Source organism: Kogia breviceps, chromosome X (genome assembly GCF_026419965.1).
Source record: "Kogia breviceps isolate mKogBre1 chromosome X, mKogBre1 haplotype 1, whole genome shotgun sequence".
Classification (NCBI taxonomy): domain Eukaryota; kingdom Metazoa; phylum Chordata; class Mammalia; order Artiodactyla; family Physeteridae; genus Kogia; species Kogia breviceps.
The window spans coordinates 29345747-29364048 of NC_081330.1; the positions used below are offsets into that span (position 1 = coordinate 29345747).

Consider the following 18302-nt stretch of genomic DNA (forward strand, 5'->3'; position numbering starts at 1 on the left):
GACATGGAAGTCCTTTCAAAAGTAGTTTTGACATCATATTTCACATCTAATTATGTTATGTATCCCTTAACTGCTTATAGTCTAGTAGAGAGAGGCAGGCATGTACAAAATACCAGAGAGTATTTCAGGTGCTCTGGTGAGAGGAGTGGGTTCAAGATAATGATAGTACCTAAGAGTTCTGTAGAGTTTCCTGTGTACCAAGCACGGTTCTAAGTGCTTTCATGTATAGTAACTTATTAAGCCTTCAGGAAAATCCAATAGATAAGGAATTATTAGGATCCTCATGTTACAAAATACTACAAGTGGGCAAAAAGATTCAGTAATTTGCCCAAGGTCACAGTGAGTGGTAGAACTTGAATTCAAACCCAGACAAAGTTTGCTCTTCACCACTGCACTGAGGTGTGTGCGTTACCGCCTGGTGGACAGAAAATGCTTCTTAGGGAAAGTGACACTTGAGCTGAGTCTGGTAAAAGGAGAAGCTATTTGCTAGGATGGCAAGAAGGAGGCGTTCTTATTATGATGATCATATGAGCAAAGTCCTGGCAAAATAAAGCAGTTACTGCAAAAGAGACAGGTTTAGGAGAAAGGAAAGGGGAAGGTGGAAAGAAGGGGGATAGAGTAGGTCAACCAGAGTTACAGGAAAGGAAAATGTTGTGAAAGGAGGACCTTGAAACTGTTGACAAAGTGAGATTAGTGGAATATCTAAGGACTCATTTACCAAGCCTCCTGCATTCCCCTTTAGCACAAACAGCTGAAAAATTTTAACTATATTTAAGTCACTGGTTGTGTGACCCTGGGCAAATCAGGTTCTCTGGGCCTCAATTTTCTTATCAGTGAAATCAAGTGCCAAGACAAAATGGTCTTTGCATTCCTTTCCAGCCCCAGTCTCCTGATTTCTGTGAGTTCTAATGTGCAAAGAAGAAGCAGTTTGAAACTAAGTGACATATTTAGATTTGCATTTGAGAAAGATGACACTATTTTTATATGGTAATATTGTGGTAAATTTTTTAAAAGGCATCATAAGTTTCAAAATTCTACACTTGCTCTGGAAACTTCTACTTGGAGAGTGTTACCATGCTCTCTGTGAGAGTAAGTGCCCCTCACTGTCTTATGTTTAGCACAGCTACCTCTCCATTGGTTCTGTTTTCTTGTTTCTCACTTGGAGGCGATCTCTTTTTCTCCCCATTCTTTTGGTGTCTCCTCTGGTAACTATGTCTTCCGTGAGTCTAAGCTCCCCTGAGTTTTCTTAATTGTTTCCATTGTTTTAACTACCATCTCTCTAGAAATGTATTCTAACTACCTGCTCTAGTTCTGTATCTCTAGTGGATATAGTCTCATCTAGAAATGACATGCCTGGAGGGGGGTGGGGGAGCAAAGTGGGTCAAAAGGTACAATCTTTGAGTTATAAACTAAATAAGTCATGGGGATGTAATGCACAGCATGGTGACTATAGTTAATAATATTGTACTGCATATTTGAAAATTGCTAAGAGAGTAGATCTTAAAAGTACTCATCACAAGACAAAAAAAGAAAAAAAAAGTTTTGTAACTATGTATGGTGACTGATGTTAACTAGACTTATTGTGGTGACCATTTCCCAATGTATGCAAATATCAACTCATTTTATGTTGTATACTTGAAACTAATATAATGTTATGTGTCAATTAAACCCCAATAAAAAAATTTTTTTTAATGACATGACTAGGGCTTCCCTGGTGGCACAGTGGTTAAGAATCTGCCTGCCAATGCAGGGGACATGGGTTCGAGCCCTGGCCTGGGAAGATCCCACATGCCGTGGAGCAACTAAGCCCGTCCGCCACAACTCCTGAGCCTGCGCTCTGGAGCCCGCAAGCCACAACTAGTGAGGCCGCGTGCCACAGCTACTGAAGCCTGCACGCCTAGAGCCCGTGCTCCACAACAAGAGAAGCCACTGCAATGAGAAGCCCGCGCACCGTAACAAAGAGTAGCTCCCACTCGCCACAACTAGAGAAAGCCTGCGCGCAGCAACGAAGACCCAACACAGCCAAAAATAAATAAATTAAAAAAATGTATTCTTGTAACATAATAAAAATCTTAAAGATTGAGTTTGATGATATATGTTGAAGTGATCCAATGCTACAATGTAATCATTAAAATTTAAAAAAAAATGACTTGGCTAAAACATGACTGCATCAGAATTTCTCTAAAGCCTTTCCTCTTTATTAGAAAAAATTACATTATTTTATTCTTCCAGTCTCAGTACAGAAAAATCAGAAAGCACATACAAGGAAAAGAATATAATAACCCCCATAATCTTATACATGAAAGGATAATCACTGTTACCATCTTATGGTATAGTTTCCTAATTATTTCTCTGTATGCATATATATGTGTTTATTGTGGGGGAAGAATCATAATACCGTTTTGTAGGCTATCGTAAACATCTTTCCATTTCAACACATGAAATCATGTATTGTTTTTGAAAGAGTGTGGAGTATTCAATTATATACTCATATAATATATTTAACCAAATTTCTGATGTCAGGACTTTATTTCCAATTTACTGATATGACAAAGAGTGAGTATATGAATTCCCATTGCTTATATCACACATATGACACTTATCACACGTGCTTGGTATAGTGGTTACCTGAGCTTTGACATATCTCCTCAAAATGATTTTATAAATTTTGAGACCAGATCTTATATCTCTTTGTGTCTCTCATAGAGTGTAGCATGGCCTTGCATATGGGAAACATTCAATAAATATTTGTTGAATGAATGGACAGTTGAGGTTCTCATCCACAGGCAATCACTGATCTGCTTTCTATTGCTATAGATTCATTTTCATTTTCTAGAATTTTATATAAATTGAATCATAAGGTATGCACCCCATTTGGTGTGGCATCTTTCACTTAGAATAATTATTTTGAGATACATCCAGGTTGTTATGTATATCATGTTTTAGCAAGTTGGTGGGGAGACAGACAACAGTTGTGTACCATTTCCTATAGAAGCCTGCCAATGAAGCCTCTCCATCACAGAGAATCTATTCTGAGCCTTTGATGCATGCATTCCTGCCTGCTTGATCTCTCCTCTTGAATATCTCACTGACAAAGGTAACATGTCTCAAATGGAACTCTTCATGCGATGCAATCCACCACCACCACCACCACCCGCCCCAGAAAAAAACCCTCCTCCAAAACCTAGATGCTTCCGTCTTTCCTAGGATAATAAATGACATCATCTTTCATCTAGTTGAATGGGTCTTCCTAGTTGCTGGGTCATCCTCTTGAATATATCTCTGTTCCATCTGCCTTGTTTTTCTGTCTCTATTGCCACCACCCTATTCTAGGCTGCATCATCACTTGTCTGCCTACTGCAGCCTTCTTACCAGTCTCCCTGCTTTTGCCTTTGCCCCTGTCCAACTCAGAGAAGTCATGGTGACTCTCAAACATACATTGCCTCTTATCACTCTTACACTTAAAACCCCTCAATGGTATCCTTTGCACTCATCCTATAGTTCTATTTTTAGAACGCTTTGATTCCAGAGTACCCAGGACATTTTTGATTTCTAACCCTCCAAATTTGAGCTCCTGTAAGAATGAAATGCATAGGAGCTGTGTTGAGAAGTCAGCTCTGAAATTTTGACAGAAGAGGGCAGGATTAGAATCTTCCCAGAGTCCTGCACACAAAATCTGGTTAGTGTAGTTTATGGCTAGTTTCATCCCTGATGGTAAGAAAATCTGCACAGATCCTTTCGATCCTTTCCTGGCTTCAAGCTCAATCTTGACCTCTCCTTGAAGCCCAATTAGGAGTTCACTTATCTGACTAAAAGGATAGAACATGTTGGGTTCTCTTCACTTAGAAAGTGTGTGTTTATTTCTGCATTTAAACACACACCCCACCCCACCATATATATATATGTTTTGGCGACTTGTCTAGACTATTTTGTGAGCCACAGGGGAATAGAAACCTTTCTCCTTCTTCTGTTCCTTATTTCACTCTATGGAGTGAGTAAGGGGCTAAGCAGACCCTCTGTGGGCTCTCTATAAATACCGGTTCCATTCAATAATGGACCAGCTGAGTGTTTCAAAGAAATGCAAATTGAGCAGAGAGGTCAAAAGAGGTGTCCTAATACTTTTCAATTTGTTCTTTACTCAGAGTTAATGCAATCGAAACCCTTTGCTTTCATATCTATTAGGCACACAGCAGGCTGGCAAATGCTTCCCGAGGGACTAGGCCTCAGCTGTGGCTGGGGTGCTCTTTGGTGTGTGTACATGTGTACATGCATGTCCACATCTGCCTGCATGATCTCTGTCTTGTTGAATTTCTATAAACATATAATTAAATTGGTCTTGTCAAACTGTTGGGGGACATGGTGGACAGAATTCTAAGATGACCTCCAAGATTCTTGCCCTCCAGTGTACACGCCCTGTACATTCCCTTCTCCTTTAAGTGTAGTGGAGACCTGTGGATATGCTTGGTGACCAGTCTGATGATGAGGTTACTTTACATGACAACAGTGAAGAGATTCAGAAGATGTAATTTAAGTCCCTTCTGGAGGAGAGAGTTCTCCTGCTGACCATGATCAAACGAACAGCGCTGTTGTAAGCTGACTATGGAGGGGGGCAGTCTCTAGAGCCTGTAGATGCCCGGGGTGTCAGTCCTACAACCCTGAGGAATTGAATCCACAACCACCTGAATGAGCTTGAAAGAAGACTCTGAGCTCCACATGTGAACACAGCCCGGCCGACACCTTGATTGTAGCTTTGTGAGACTCTGAGCATCGCACCCAGCTCAGCTATGCCTAGACTCCTGACCCCCCAGAAACTGAGGTAATACATGTGTGTAGTTTTAGGCCAGTACCAGGTTTATGGCAATTTGTTAGGCAGCAATTAACAGTAACTAATATGGAGGATATCCAGCTGGCATTTAAATTTTTTACCATTATATTAGTTTGCTAGAGCAGGCACAACAAAGTACCATGGACTGGATGGCTTTAACAACAATAAACAGTAAACAGAAATTTATTTTCTCACAGCTCTCACAGAGGCTATGTGTCCGAGATCGAGGTGTCAACAGGTTTGATTTCCTCTGAGGCCTCTTTCCTTGGCTTGCAGATGGCCGCCTTCCCACTATGTCCTTACATGGTAGTGTGTATGCCCATGTGTGTCCGAATCTCCTCTTCTTATGAGGACAACAGTCATGTGTGATTAGGGCCCACTCTAAAGACCTCATTTTAATTTAATTACCTGTTTAAATAATGTATCTCCAAATAACATTACTTTCTGAGATACTAGAGGTTAAGATTTCAACATTTGAATTTTGAGGGGGGGCTACAATTCAGCCTATAATAGCCATCATCATTTTCTGTATTCTCTTCACCACTAATATTTTGTTTTGACTTGTTTTCTTATTCCTTGAACCTCTGTTACATCTCCCCATTCTTTAGATTTTTATTGTACTATTGTATTCCAAATGCTCTTTCTAATTCTTCACATTTTGGGCTACAGGTTAACTTGCAACATCTTTCACGATTAAATAAATCCCTAGCTTCTAGTGGCCAATCAGTCTGATATTAATGAAAACATTGCATTACATTTATATATATTTTTTACAAGTTTACAAGGTAGTTTCACATGGCGTTTTTTGTTTTGAAACCTAGAACAATGCTGTGACGCAGATCAGGCCAATATCATTATTACCCCACTCTAAATTCAGGAAGAACACACTCAAGAGAGGTGATGGGGTTAACTTAATGTGACATAGCTCATAAGTGTCTTCTGACTGCAAGTCAGAGTGCTCTGTCCACTAGATTAACTTTTCAAAGCATCCTAACCCAAATAGCAACTAATTCCTACCGAAAAAGTCTGTTTGTAATATATCTTATTCCTATCTCATCGTTCAGATGCAGATTCTATAACCACCCCCATCCTTGCTATGTATCAGAAGGGTGAATAGTGTGAATTGGGGCTGCTAGGGCCACACCTGATTATCCCATTTTCCTGTTATTTCTGTTTGATAACTTACTGTAAAACTACCCCACTTGAACCTTTTTATGGCAGGGATGAAGCAATGACTCGGATGTATATCAACTCAGTTGTATTTACTTATTTATTTTTAACTTAACGTGCTAGATTTTTCATACACGCTGAAATCAATTGCTTTAAACACATCTCCTCAATGAGACTGTAAACTCCTGTAACAGGTGCTTTCCACCTAATAGGCATTTTGTGTGTAACACAGGTATATGATGACAATTATTGAATAAGCATAGTGGAGAAGCCAATGAATGCACGCCTGTTAACAAAGATGAATCGTGTTGAATCCACTGACAGGTAAAAGATAATAATGTAAATTACATGTGCACTTGGAGTTCTTTCTTACCTTTTTACCAGTTTGGTAAAGCCCAACAATGTGGTGATAGCTTTAGTTCTTGCAAGTTTTTGAGTAACTGATTAATTTCAAAGTTACTTAAAATGCACTACTAGAATTTCAGTGATGGAATTTGAAATACCAGGTCAACAATGTTGAGATCTCAGATGCCTGATCAGTTTACTGGTAGGCAAAGGGAGAAATATTAGGAAACATAAAGAACTACAGTCCCCACACTCACCCCATAACTTCCTTAAAAAAGAAGAAAAAACAAAAAACAAACAGTGAGTAAACTGGTTGCTAACAGCACGCTCCCATTATTTTTCCTAGGAGAAGTCTGGAATTATAAGCAGAAAAGGCAAAGGAAGAGGTGTAAAAAGGTGGCCCCAGGCTGTAACCGTCAAGAAGGCAAAGAATGAATAGAAGACCTGCAAAGGGGAAAAACAGGCTTGACTGGAGTTTTTGTTGGGGGCTTGGCTGACAGAACCGGGAGGAGAGAGTCAAGATTCTGACTCAGAACAGCAGTTCCACCAGTTTGGAAGCAGCGTGGCACAGCGGTTAAGAGCTTGGGCGCTGGAACCACACTGCTTGGGATCCAGGGTCCTGCTCGACCCCTTACCAATTGTGTAACCTTGGGCAACTAGTTTGACCTTTACGCCTCAGTTTTGTCACTTGTGAAACGGAGATACTACTACTGTGGACCTTGTGGAGTAGCTGTGAGAGTTAAGTGAGTGAATAATTCAGCGCTGGGTTCTAAGCAGACGCTCGGTAAAATGCTGAAGTGCCGTATTTGTTATTCTTCCTCTTTCTTAATCGTCTGTACCTCCCGTAGGAAGGGCAGCGATGAAGCGCTCGTCGCATCCGAAGAGTGATGAAAACAGTTGCGTGACAGCCTGGGTCAGGCTGATTTCGAGGTGCGCGCCCCACCGAGGGGAAGCGGCTTGACGACACACCTTGTGCCCGTGCCCCCTGTAACTAAGAGGGGCCGCGACAACTGCAGGCAGGAGCACCGGGGGGGGGGGACCTCCTCTTGGCGGGCGCACTGTGTCCCTGGATACTTGACAGTTTTCACCTCTTCTGCCCCCTGGGCACTAGAAGCCAAGTGTGCTCAAAGCCGAGCGTCCCGGTTTCGGAGGCGTGAGGGCCACTGGGCGGTCACCCCGCCTCCGGGCCCCTCCTCGCCACGAATCGGCGGCAGCGGAGTTGTGCTCGGACCCTACACACGGTCCTAGCCCCAGCTCCCGCGCCTCCCGCGCAGGCGCCGCCGGGGCCACCCCCGCCGCCATGTTTCCCCCGCCCGCGCGCTCCCTCCCTCTCCCCTCCTCAACTGGGCTCCCGCCCCCCCCCACCCCCCGGTGAGGTCAGGCGGAGGCTCTGCCGCTGCGGCCGCAGCAGCTCCGCTCCTATTCCGGGGAAGCGTGGGACGGGGGCTTTTGAAATAAGTGGAGCGGCGTTCGGGTTAGGGTCCGTGCTCTCCGCCTGCGGGAGAGCGAGGCGAAGTGACCGGGGCGAGCAGGGGGTGCGGAGGATTGGGGGCCGGTGCCTCACAGCCGGACAGAGCCCCGGCTGCGCCGCGCGACTAGCTCTTTGGCCCTCGGAGCGCGGCAGCCGGCGAACGGACAGCGGGACGCCGGGACGCGGCAAACAAGGTGAGGCAGGGTCCTGAAGTCGCAGCGGCTCCATCAGCCGCCTGCGAGCCCCTGGGACCCGGCGGGGCCAGGCGGCGCGCGGTAAGGAGTTGCGATCTGCACGTCCCCTCACCCCCCAACCCATTTTCTCTCGCTTGCCGCTGTGCGCCCTCATCCCTGCACCTTCTCATCCCTACCTCCCGGACTCGCTGGCTCCGCCAGTCGCCTGGGTTCTTTGAGGACCACTGTACGCGGCTTTCCTTTGCTTCTTTGTTATCCCTCTAAGATCTTCTCCTCCGGGCTGTCGCTGCCCTTGACGGTCTGGGGTCCCTCTGTCCGCCTCAGGCCCCACTGTCTCTTGCCTTCTAACAGTTTCTGCTTTGTGCCTCCCAACCGTCCCTCCTCTAGAATCTTCTAACTTGGTAGGCTCCGCCGCTGCCTCCCGAGTCAGGAGCACACTCCTCTCTTCCTCGAAGCTTTTAACTCTGCTTTGAACGTCTTCATCTCTAAAAGTCTTGGCTTCTTTGGATTAATGACAGTTGTCTAATGATTTTCTTGGAAGCTTACAGTCTATTACGGTGTACTGCAAGTGATGGGAATGATCCTCTAGCAAATACCCGCTGAGGAACTTGAAAGTTTCTTTCTAGTTTTCAGTAACTTAGTTCAAGAACCACAACTACTTAGAATGTATGTATGTATGTTTGTGTTTAATCCTAGCACATGGTCCTGAATCTGATTCTTCCCACGCTGCCAAGCAGACGGGGGGAGGGGGGAGGGGGGAGGGGAGAGAGAGAGAGAGAGAGAGAGAGAGAGAGAGAGAGAGAGAGAGAGAGAGAGTTTCTCCTGCAGACTGGGGTGTTCATCGTTTTAATGTAGTCAGAGGACTTGTGGTTTGGGATAAAGTCACTCAAGTTAGCATAGGCTGGTTACTAAGCACACTGAATGGGAACTGACAGACTCTGGAGTTTAAAACCGTCTCTGTTGGGAGGGCCCCTGCCTTTGTTTTTGTTTCTTCTTTTAAAGAGGCCACAATTTCTTACTTCAGATCTCATATTTGTATATACCCTCAAGAAGCAGAATTTAAAAACCATGTCAAACAGACGACTTTTCTGTGGATTGGGGATTAGTGCGCTGAAGCTGATTTCACAGAGCACTAGCAATATCGCCTTCTCCCCATGCAGTTGCCCTGTTAGCTCCCATACTGAGGTTCGTTTACTCACTTCCATGCGCTAATTAGTGCGTGAAGAAAATTGAATGAAGAAGCTGAAAGTGGAGGCAGATACAGTGAACTAGCACATGCTGACCTTGGTGGCTGTGTTCTTGGAAATGGGCTATATCCAGTGTTCAAGTTTGAAAACTGCGAAAAATGAAATAATCCATTAAGCTGTTATGACATCATTTTACGTTTAAAAATATTAGCTTTCTTATCTGCAAGTTTTTATTAATATCCTTATACTTAACAGTGATAGAATTGTGTGCTTGATGTGTGACCAGGTGTTGCCATTGACATACTGTGAACCAACTGGCAGTCACCTCAGAAGAAGCCAAGTTGTGAATGAAGATGATGGCTAAATTTCACTGTCCTGGGAACACTTTTTTGGCAGTGAGGCAAAGCATGTAGCTTCTGCTGCAACGTCAAATGATGTGTTTTTAAAATAGATAAATAAGAGCCTCAAATTCCCAAGGCTTTTAATCTGCCATTTTTATAAGCACACTTTAAAAAAAGGGTGGTATGGGCTTCCCTGGTGGCGCAGTGGTTGGGAGTCCGCCTGCCGATGCAGGGCACGCGCGGGTTCGAGCCCCGGTCCGGGAAGATCCCACATGCCACGGAGCGGCTGGGCCCGTGAGCCATGGCCGCTGAGCCTGCGCGTCGGGAGCCTGTGCTCCGCAGCGGGAGAGGCCACAACAGTGAGAGGCCCGCGTACCGCAAAAAATAAATTAATAAATAATTTTAAAAAATTAAAAAAGGGTGGTATGACAGTATCGAGTTTAAGGTGTTGTTCTGAGGCAAGTGGTTTTCACAAGAATATTAAAGTCTGTTGATCGTCAGTTTAGTTACATGGCTTATATGGCTTACAGGTGATTTGTAGTTTCCCTCATTCAATTTGGTAAATTTCTGACTTCACTTTAGTTCTTTTAAAAAATGGGATATAGTAGGGAAAGGGGATTTATACCAATAGGCCCACCCTTCTAAATGTGTAATTTTCTTGCCAACCCTTTCTGGAAAGATATACAAACTTGCCAACTGTTTCAAAGAAAAGAGTTTATATTACTATGCCATTTTTTTTTCCCTTGGTAATTGTTACTGATACCAAGTCTAAGGTAACATTGCCCTAGTATGAACTACTTATGTTTGCCAGAAAAAAAGATAGAGGTGGATATGAGTTTGTCTTAAGCATTTTGCTCTGAATCTTAGAATGTTACTCAAAATGTACTTGATAATCCACCTAGTACACCCAGAAGTTATCAAACTGGATATTTCTGATGTTAGTAAACATAATTGCAGTTTGCTGTCGAATTATCTTCATTTTCATTTCTTTACATTTTAAATTACTTTTCTTCATGTAATTTGACTTACATTAGTGGAATGAGACTAACCAATTTTCAAATTGTTTGATTGTATTGATGTTTAATAAACTACCACAACCTCCTCAAAGTGTTGTTTCTTAAATCCATTGGTTGAGTGATGTATTTTTATTGCCATGAACGAGTACAACAATTTGTCAGGTGTCACCAGATTTCAGAAAATGTAGAAAGAATTTTGAAAACTGAACAGCTGTAGAGAAACATCTCAAAATTAGAAAGAAAAAGGCTTTCTCAAGTTACTGACATTCATAGCAATCAGCCTTTAAATATGTTCTTCATTCATTCAATAATTTATTTTACGAAATCTGTTGAGCACCTTCTATTTGCCATTTATTTATCATTGTGATACGCACAATGATAGACCTTAAGAGGCATGATCCTTATTCTTCTAGAGTCTCACAGAGGTTATAGTCCACCGAAGGATATAGACAATAAACAAGGAAACAAATGAAGAAGATCCTTGTAGATGGTAATGACAGCAATGATGGAAATACTGTGAAATGGAGAACTGGGACCGGCCTATTTAGTAAGGGTGCTCTGGAAAGGCCTCCCAGCAAAGGTGACCTTTGAATAGAGACGTGAAAGAAGAGAGATTGAGCTTACCTTTTCAGCTTACCTCGTCAGGAGCCCAGAGAAGAGTAAGAGTCAAGGCCTTGAGGCAGAAAAACAAACTTGAGATGTTTGAGGAACAGAAAACAAGCTAGCGAGGATGGAGCCTAGTGAGCTATGTGGGGGAGTGGTTAAAGGAGTTAAGGAACCTGGAAAGAGGCAGATAATAGGTGATGCAGGGCCTGGAGATTCTGAGAAATAATTTGAGTTTGGTTCTCAGAACAGCGGGAAGCCACTGAAGAGTCTTTGTTACCTACTTCTCCGTTGAAGGTCAATGGCTGAAAAAAACATTAGTGGGCGTAAAGGGAATTTGTTTTGCAGAGGACAAATAGAATACCTCACTACTCAGTTGTTTACATTAAGACCTGAGAATGAAAATCTTTGATATGTATGCTGAATAAATATGTAATTCACTTCTTCCACTCTGCTTAGATTAAGGGGATAGGGGAGTGGCAACTCTGAGGTATGTTAAAAAGCAGTTGAGTTTCCACTGTCACATTGTCACCTGTGCCCTGAGGTAAGTTGTCACCAGCCTCATTAAAGATCAGATCATCGTTCAACTTAAGAATTTGTTTTTCAAAGAATGATGTTTTATTTTCTCATAGAAGTGTACTTTGGAAGGTTGGAAATCTCATTTGCATATGAAGGAATAACTTAGGTTTTAGAACCGGCCTTTGGGATTTTAAGAGGAGTTGGGGGACTTCCCTCGTGGCGGCGCAGTGGTTAAGACTCCACCTGCCAATGCCGGGGACGTGGGTTCGATCCCTGGGCCGGGAAGATCCCACATGCCTCAGAGCAACGAAGCCCGTGCGCCACAACTACCGAAGCCTGCGTGCCTAGAGCCCGTGCCCCGCAACAAGAGAAGCCACCGCAATGAGAAGCCTGCGCACCACAATCAAGAGTAGCCCCCGCTCGCTGCAACTAGAGAAAGCCCGCGTGCAGCCAAAAATAAATAAATAAATAAATGGAAAAATTGAAAAACAAAAAGAGGAGTTGGTCATTGCCTTCTCCAGCATTTTCAAATTGCCATACCTTTAGTTTCTGAGAGATTAGAGTTTTCTCTATTCCTTGAGGATTAAATGAATGTAGACTTGGCATTTGTTTTGTTGCCCTGAGCCCTTGCTTGAAAGCAATCCAGCTTTGAGGTCTAATTGGCCCCAAATAGGAATGCAGATAGTCATTGACATTCCATAGGGATAAATCCTAATATTGTGAGGCAGAAACCTGCAAAATAACTTTCAGGGACTCCTGCAGGGTCTAATCCCAGCTCCTCAACTTAACACTCAAGGGTTCTCCATGATGTGACCCAGGCCTACTATCCCACTTGTCCTTACTATTATCTTACACAAATCCTCTGTTGGTTTAAATGGATTTTTACCTAGTTTGGAACTTTTGTGCTTAGCATTATTCTTGGCATAGAGTAGGCGCACAGTAACGGCCTTTTGAATGGATGCCATGCCATCATCTGTTTCAAAAGCCCTGCCTTTTTATTTTTGTCCTTGCAAACCCCAGTACCACTCAAGGAACAGTTCCAATCTTATGTCCTATTACACCGCCTCCCGGACCTGATCTCCTCCTCTGGATGTGAACAGCAGTCACACAAACTTGCCATGCATGTCATAATTATGTTTATTTGATGCCGGGCCATTTCCCCACCGGTCTGTGGCTGCACGAAGGCAACCTGGACCTTGCTTGTGTGGTTCGCTTGTCGTTGTCTCCTGAGCACCTGGCACATGGTATGTCCTCTATAAATAGTTGTTGAATAACAAATAAATGCTGCCTTGTGCTGTTTCCCGTATTGTTTTGGATACTTAAATTGTTTAGTACTGTTTTACTTCCACATGTTTGTCTGGTGTCATCAAGCAGTTTCTGAGAGAAGTCATAGAGCATCGTTGTTAAGAGCACAATAGTGGAGCTAGGCCGCCTGGGTTGCAGTTCAGGAGACTTACTAGCTGGGATATACTGGGTGAGTTAGTTAATCTCTCTCTACCTCATAGTTTTCGTCTGTAAAATAGGAATAAGAGAACTTCGATCTTAGAGTACTTAGAAGGACTGAATGAATTAGGTACATCTAAAATTTGTTGTGTACAATTTTTGATTTAAAAAGGTGTGATAAAACTTTTATTTGGTAAGTTAGGTGCCAAAACTCAGATGCTGACAAAATTTGACTTGAACTGATGTGAATGTATTTTATAGCCTTTATTCTACTTAATGTTAATATTTACTTGGTTTTGTTGTTATAAAATTAGTAATGTGTTTATGGGGCAGTGCCTCAGACCATACTGGGGTATTACATAATGTATAGTACATGCAGGTTACTGCCTACCTAAAAGTCTGGACGTTTTTGGATTTGGAAACATGTCTGGCACCAAGGTTTTCAGATAAGGGATTGTATACCTTACATAAAAGTGCTTAAATCAGGGCCTTGCACATAGTAAGTCGTTGCTGTTGGTAGTGATTAGGGAAGTAAATATGCTATATTATCCTTCTCAGTACCTCGCTTGTAATTGTTACCATGTAAATACATGCTGATTTATTCATGCAACAACTCTGGATAGAGGGCCGGCCCTATGAGCCTCATTTTATCATAGGAAAACAGATACGGCCGGGTCACATGATTGAAATGAGCTGAGACCCCAGTCTTTCAATACTCTTTCATCTAGGACCAGTAAAAGTATTTATTTTTTGTTTTTCTTTTGTTATTTAAAACAAAGCATGCTTTTTTTAGGGCAAGCCTTTTTTGGGGAGGGGCTCGCGGAGAGGATGCAGTTAAGAATTTAATATGATTAGACACTTATTCTTGGCAGTTGTTAAACATTTCTTGAACTCCTCATGTATATAGAAATCTGTATTAAAAGCCAGAGAAAGGTATAAAACAAATGAGGCATGGTTCCTGGACTTCAGTAGTTTCAGCATCATGCATTGGGTACACAGGAACACGGGTATCCATTACAATTCCTTATTTTCCTCTGTAAGTTTGAAATCATTAATATTAAAAATGTACAAAGGAAAGCACAAGAGTCAGTTGAAAACTTGTCTTAGCGTTCGCTAACTGGAATTGGTTTTTAATAACCCTAACCACCCCTACCCCCTGCAATATTATCTCTGTATGACATCCTGGCAGCCTAAGTAAAGTATGGTTTTTATTGTTCTCCCTTATCAATATTTGTAAATCATAATTGGTATATTTTCTTTGTCTTTGTTCTTTTGTGGTTTTCTTTTGTAATTGTGTATCTCAAAAGGTTTTTCTGGAATGTTCTTGAAGTTGAAAACTAGTTCTTGAAGTTGAAAACTAGTCCTTGAAGCCATTCTGCCAATTCCTTCCACAAATACTTATGAAGTACCTATTATATTCCTGGCGTTGCAGTAGTTCAAACAAATAGAATCTCTGTCCAGTGCTCTTTCTCTCAAACTGGAGCAAACTGGGTATACTGGATGAGCAGGGTGGTGACATGATAATGTGTACTAGGAGTAACAAAATAAAGCAGCTTGTGTTTTCTTGAAGCATTTATTTTACACAAACATTGAGAAGAACATTCAGTGGTAGCTAATTTTAAATAATTAACAATATTTAAATTCAAATACATTGTGCTTCAGAATGCAGTATTCATAATGAAAATTGGAGGTAAAACCCAGTACTTCAGAGAAAGTCTGCCTGCAAGGGCAGCTGTGGTAACCCTGGGGTGACCCTTTGAAAAACACTGAGGCCACACTGTGCTGTTTGAGTCTGTTCCTTTAGTCAAATACTCATATATATTCATAGCCTTAAAACCCCTAATGGCCTACAGCAAAGGCAATAGACATCCATTTTTTCCCCCTATGTTGCATAATTTCTTTTAGTTCAAGAGAGCACTCTGGTTGTTTGATAATGATCTGACTCTTAAAATGTGTTGTGTGCTAGCTGAAGTCTTCATGTGGCGGGGTGGTAGCTAAGACCGACAGTGAAGGGCCTGCCGAGGGACTGCTGTCTTCAGAAGAGAGGTTGTTAGAACATAATGATCATGAACTTAATGCAGCACAATTGATGGGGTCAAAGCTTTGCCCCATTCTATGCACACTTGCTTGTGTCACTGACTGAAGTTAACTTTTGCTAACTTTGAAGCTGCTTTCGTTTATAATGCATTCACTATACAAACTGCTTTGTCAGTTGCTGCCTACTGAAATATTTAATAGTAGAGGAAAGTTATCAAGCCTCATGTGCTTGGAGGTTGATAAAAGCTTTCTAGAGTTTGAGGTGGTTTTGAAAAGGGGCAAGCAGCACGTCAGAGGTATGGCTGTTGCAAAGCAGTGAATTGCTTTCCTCCAAATGAGAAAGATGAAGAGAAAGGCAAGTGAAGAAAGGGGGTGAAAGTAAAGGGAGTAAGTCAAACACGAAATCTTTCAACTGGTTTTTATTATTGCTGGTCCCACCTTTATTACTGATGTCCCACTCCAGACACAGTTCCCAGGGCCTGACCTTGTTGTAACATTTTACTGCCCGAAGATCATAGGGACATGGGTATAGAGGGGTGATTAAGGAATGGTTTTTATATTCTATGTGTGACGTGCTTTTTAAAAATATATATTTATTTATTTTTTTGCGGTACGCGGGCCTCTCACTGTTGTGGCCTCTCCCGTTGCGGAGCACAGGCTCCGGACGCGCAGGCTCAGCGGCCACGGCTCACGGGCCCAGCCGCTCCGCGGCATGTGGGATCCTCCCGGACCGGGGCACGAACCCGTTTCCCCTGCATCGGCAGGCGGACTCTCAACCACTGCGCCACCAGGGAAGCCCCATGTGACGTGCTTTTATAGTCTATTAAGTAAAAAGGGATAAGAGAGTTGTAGAGTTTTGCTTCGTGGTCCCACTTATTTCTAAAGAATGCTTCATTTCAACAAAGTTTTCTGTTCCACTCTTGCACGTTTCTCTGTGCGAAGGCTGTATAGAGTTCAGTGGTTAAGACCTTCGGCCCTGGAATCTCAGACTGGGGTTCAAATCCAAACTCTGCCTCTTGTTGGCAGTGTAATTTTGGGCAACTCCCTTCACCTCTTTGAGCCTTGTTGCCCCCTCTGTAAACAACCTCATCTGTTGGTTTTAAGGATTAAATGAAATAATGAATGTAAAGTGCCAAGCACAGGTCAAGCCACATAGTAGGTATAGTTATTATTGACTCTTTTAGTAGATTTATGGCCTAACTGGTTAAAACTTTTGGAGCTTTGCCATTTATATATGAACCAGAAATCTTAGGGAAAATTGCATCTTTCCTTTATACTGCCTTAATCCCACCTGGGATGCTATTTTCTGAACATGTATCTTTTAAATGGTGAGTAGACCATTTAGAAGTAGCACTAGTTTTCTGGCAGACAAGAAAGTTTGTGGTAAATGCTTGGCTTATTACTTATTCAAAGATGGCATTACATTGAATGTGAGGAAAATGTCAATTTTTAAATATGGTTGACCCAGTATATACTTAAATACACTACTGTTTAGCTTAGTAGGATTTAAAATTTAATCTCCATTTTGAAGGGAAAGGGAGATGTAGGAAAATGTGCACAGCAAACAGTGTTGTCTTTTAAACATGAAAACTTCTGGTGTTCTGATACTTCAAGAGGTAATGCATTTTCCTGACTTATCTCTATTACAGATTTCAAGCCCTCAAAGTGGAAAATATTGGAAGACTCGTAGTAGTCAAGCCGCTTAGAGATGATAAAAGTTCAAGAGCAGTTTTGATAAATGAATGTCTAAGTCTAAATATATTACTGAGAGCTGCTGCAGTTGCAGAGCTGGTCTAACCGTTTGAGTCGGAAGTATATGAAGGTAGCATGCCTGCTTTTCCACCTTCCAGTGTTCTCCTTTGGTTACCATGTCAGACACGTGATGAGACAGATACCCCTTGGGTAGTGGACTTGGATTTGGAACGCCATAGGTGCACAGGAGGGAAAGAACCAGGCAACTCATTGCTGTCTATTCACAGGGTTTTGTGATGATTATTATGATAATGTACGTTCAAGTACTGAAAAGCCTAGCTCACCACACTAATGAGATATATTATTTATTAGCAGCTTTACCTGCATTTATAATCATCAGCAGCAGCATCATATTTGAACAGGAAAAGAAAATGTTTAAAAGTTTTTTTCAAAGATTAGACTTACTCTACCCTCAAGAAATGAGCTCAGTATGAAAAATAATGCCCTTTATTTAGAGCATCTTGCTTTTGAAGAATGGTTAATTATCCTTCCAGTGGCAGATGCACAGTGAGGTTAAGTGGCTTGCAGAAGGTCGCATTGTCTGAGGTGGATCTAGGAGCAGAATGTAGGGCCCGTGGTTCTAACCTAGTGCTTTTCCACTAATGATATAGAAGACTAAGGATCCTTTCGTATCTCTAGTCTTTCAGTTGATGGGATGAACCAAAACTTCAGCAGTGGAGATGCCAACCATTATTCTAGGTCTGCATATATACTTGCACAATTTTACATTTATCAAAATGAGTTTTGGATTTATTACGGAATTTTCTAAGTGCTTTTGGCATCATATAGCTGTGGTGTTTAAACATTCCGAGGAAGCATTTGTGGAGTAATTGTATGTAAAGCATTTGGTTAGGAGGGAGAAAAGGTAGTCACTGCCCTGAAATAATCCTACAGTCTAGCAAAGGCAACAGAGAACATGAAGCAACTTGATATCAGCCAATACTAATACTAATGCCAATCAGTAATAATTTATTACAGTACCCACCACGAGTATGGCACCATTGTAAGTGCTGTATATGCATTAAGACATGTAAACCACATAACAGTGCCGTGAGGGAGGGGCTATTGTTATCCCCATTTTACAGATGAGAAAACTGAGGCATAGAGAAGTTAGATTACAACCCCAAGGTTACACACCTAATAAGTAAAAGAGCTAGCATCCATGCAGTCTAGTTGTAGAGTCTGTGCTTTTGAACCACAACCCTTCCTTTTATTCTGTCTCTCACAGGGGACATTATATAGGAGCATTATAGCTAACTAAGACATGTTAGAAAACATTCTGGAGAAATGTAGGGGAACCATCAGAGTAGGGTGTTAAAGTTGGCAAGGTATTTTTAATAAGGCACTTTTGAAGAGCGAGGGTCTTATTGAAAAACAGGGAAAGCATCTGACATTTTAA

At 42.1% G+C, this 18302-nt stretch overlaps 1 protein-coding gene across 2 annotated transcripts in view; it reads left to right on the plus strand.

Moving 5' to 3' along the window:
• Positions 1-7578: 7578 nt before the first annotated feature.
• The window catches only part of KLHL13 (kelch like family member 13), a 187992-nt gene continuing 177268 nt past the window's right edge, over positions 7579-18302 (plus strand). Inside the window, exon 1 of one of the 2 annotated variants that reach the window (XM_059049666.2) lies at positions 7579-8005. The gene's annotated coding sequence lies outside the window, so the exon portion shown is untranslated. The remainder of the gene's footprint in view (positions 8006-18302) is intronic. The other variant, XM_067023227.1, reaches the window with a different exon arrangement.